The 2,946-nt window shown below is 40.4% G+C and overlaps 1 non-coding gene across 1 annotated transcript; it reads right to left on the reverse strand.

Annotated features, from left to right (window-relative positions):
• Positions 1-2,520: 2,520 nt before the first annotated feature.
• LOC142428349 (U1 spliceosomal RNA) lies at positions 2,521-2,684 on the reverse strand. The gene has a single exon (XR_012780270.1). It is a non-coding gene; the product is annotated as a U1 spliceosomal RNA (small nuclear RNA).
• Between the last annotated feature and the right edge of the window lie 262 nt (positions 2,685-2,946).

Consider the following 2,946-nt stretch of genomic DNA (forward strand, 5'->3'; position numbering starts at 1 on the left):
ATTCCCCAGGAAGAAGTTGAGCAGAAAAAAATAAGTTGAGCAAAGTATTCCCTTGTGGGGGTCAGCAGGCCTTTTCCCAGCCTCCCTAGCTACACAGGGTGGAGCTCACCTAGCTGGGTGTGGCACAGGTGTAAATGCCCTAGGCTAAGTGGAGTGGTCTGGAGGTTAGCAATAGCTTGTGAGTGACCAAGAAAGAGGCAAAGAGGAGGAAAAATTTTAACCAGCAAGCTCTGGATGCATGGGAGCAGGGGGAGGGGATATAGTGAAGAGATGGAAACAAAGCAACAATGTAGCTGAGTTAGATCCCTGCCAGTGTGGAGCTGCAGGGTTTAGTCCCTGCTCTGCCGCAGCATGCGGCAAGCTGTGGCTGTGTTGAGAAGAGGCCCCCTCCCTGTGCAGCCCTCCAAGATCTAGTGGGGGACAGAGAGGAGCCCCATGGGTTTAGTCCCTGCCCTGAGGCTGGTGGTGAAAAACTGTGGCTGTGTTGAGACCAAGCCTCCCTACAGGCTCCACATGGTCCCGGCTCCAGCAGAGACAGTGGCGGGACCAAGGTGAAGCCCCAGCGACCTCCACTGAGGTAAGCCAAAAGCCCCCAGCCCCTCAAAACCCCATCGGTCTGTGCCTACTTATCTTTATGATACTCCTCCTGCATTCCAGCAGTGTTGAATTTCCCTGTGGAGTCCCTCTGTTATGTGTTACACCATTGCCATCTTGCTGGAAGTCTATTCCCTGCTTTTATGGGTTGTAGTTCACCATGACTCTACCAATGTGAGTAGAAGTCTCTCTTTTCTGTATTAAAGGGGAACAAGCTCTTTTATGTGGAAATGCTAGACTTGAGACCATGAGTCACTGAAAGGTAGGAGTCAGCAACCTAGGTCCTTCGGGATTGACTGGACCTGTTCTTTGAGAAAATTCCACTAAAAATCAGTCACACAGGGAAATTCTTAGTTATAATGAAAGTAAAGAGAGGTGAGTAATAGCTGGTCACCCGTCAAAGCCACACCTGTCAAATAACAATACCAAAAGCATTAATTATTCTATGATTCTCTTATATTTCATTCTTAAATATATTTAAAATGTAAGCTTTATTATAAAAAGTCAAGAAGCGGTTATTTAGCCTAATGGATTAGAATGAAATAATAGAGAGTGAGACTTGCAATCAGGCACACATGCAGACATACACAAGTTAGGAAGTGTGAATTAACTGTATCCTAGTGTTCTTTGTGAAGTTGTTTTGGTTTTTTTAGTCATATTATTGTGGGCTCGTACAACTCTTATCCCAATCCATACATCATTGTGTGAAGCACATTTGTACATTTGTTGCCATCATCATTCGCAAAACATTTCTTTTTACTTGAGCACTTGTTATCATCTCATTTTCCCCTCTTTCACTGTCCCTCCCTCACGAACCCTTGATAATTTATAGATTATTCTTGTTTTGTCATATCTTAAACTGCCAGATGTCTCCCTTCACCCACTTTTCTGTTGTCCGACCCCCAGGGAGAGGATTATATGTAGATCATTGTGTTCGATTCCCCCTTTCTACTCCACCTTCCCCTTCCCCTCCTGCTATGGCTACTCTCATTATTGGTCCTCAGGGATTTATAGATGAAGGCTTTTGATGTGCATTAATGTATTTTTAGTAGCTCCCAGTTCTTTATTTTGTCTTCTATAATGTGAATATTTTTATTATGTCCATAGTGTGTTTATATCTTGTATAACTGCCCTCAAATTTGTCCCTACATTTTTATTGTCTGGCTGTATGATCTAGGGTTTATATGTAGGTATTGGATTTATCATGCATTCATTTTTGTATGTGGCATGAGGTATGGACTTTATTCCATTCTTTTGCAGGTGGAAATCCAGTTTTTCCAACATCATTTGTTGAAAAGGATATCTCCTCTCCACTTAATGTGTTTTAGACCTTTATCAAAGTTTAGGTTGTCTATACGTACCTGGTTGTATATCTAGGTTATCAATTCTAATCCACTGCTATTCATAATACTATTGTACCAGGTTGCTTTAAGTGTCATGACTATATAACACGTTATTAAAGTTTTGTTTGACTTTTAAATAGTGTTTTATTTATCCTGTGTTTCTTTCCTTTCTATATTAACCTTACTGATTTCATAGGCTGATATTTATTCCCCAGGGATACAGTGGCAGAAAACCACATCAAACACCTTGAAAGAAGCCTGACTAGGATAGTTTGCTGAAAGTTCCACCAGCAATGCAAGTGGAGGGCACAATAGTTTTGGGGCTTATTGGTCAATCTAAAATCTAGTAAGAATCGTTTAAAGAGCTGTTTCCAATGACAATAGCAGTAGGACTCTGAGAATGAAGAACATTTTGTGTCTTTGACCAATGTTACTTCGTAATTCAGGAATAAAACATATAACTTTAAAAATAAAGATACTAGATCTTTCTAATGATGTGTTTCTTCTAAATGCAGTCCATGCAGATAATGCTAATACAGAGATCATGTATCTGAAATTTTTTTTCTTTTCTTTTTTTTAATAACAGGGGAGAGCGTGATCGCAGTCCCCCACTACCACAAATTATGCAGTCGAGTTTCCCACATTTGGGGAAATCGCAAGGGTCAGGACATCCGGAGTGTAATGGATAAGCCTCGCCCTGGGAAAACCACCTTCGTGATCATGGTATCTCCCCTGCCAGGTAAGTATTCATGTATCTGAAAATTACCTAAACTATTTGTCAAGATAGAATTTATTATTCTAATTTGCTGTTGTTGGTGTTAACCTAAGACCCACACAGCATGTCATTTTCAATACATGTGAATGTTTTTTCTATGTCCCATGTAACTTGGACTACGGTGAATTATAAATCCTTGTGCCTAAAGATGGTTGCTAGTTTGAAACAAACTAAATAATACATACCTAAAAACACCCATATGTGCTTAAGTTTTACTTTTTCTCCTTTTATAAT

Source organism: Tenrec ecaudatus, chromosome 15, assembly GCF_050624435.1.
Source record: "Tenrec ecaudatus isolate mTenEca1 chromosome 15, mTenEca1.hap1, whole genome shotgun sequence".
Lineage (NCBI taxonomy): Eukaryota > Metazoa > Chordata > Mammalia > Afrosoricida > Tenrecidae > Tenrec > Tenrec ecaudatus.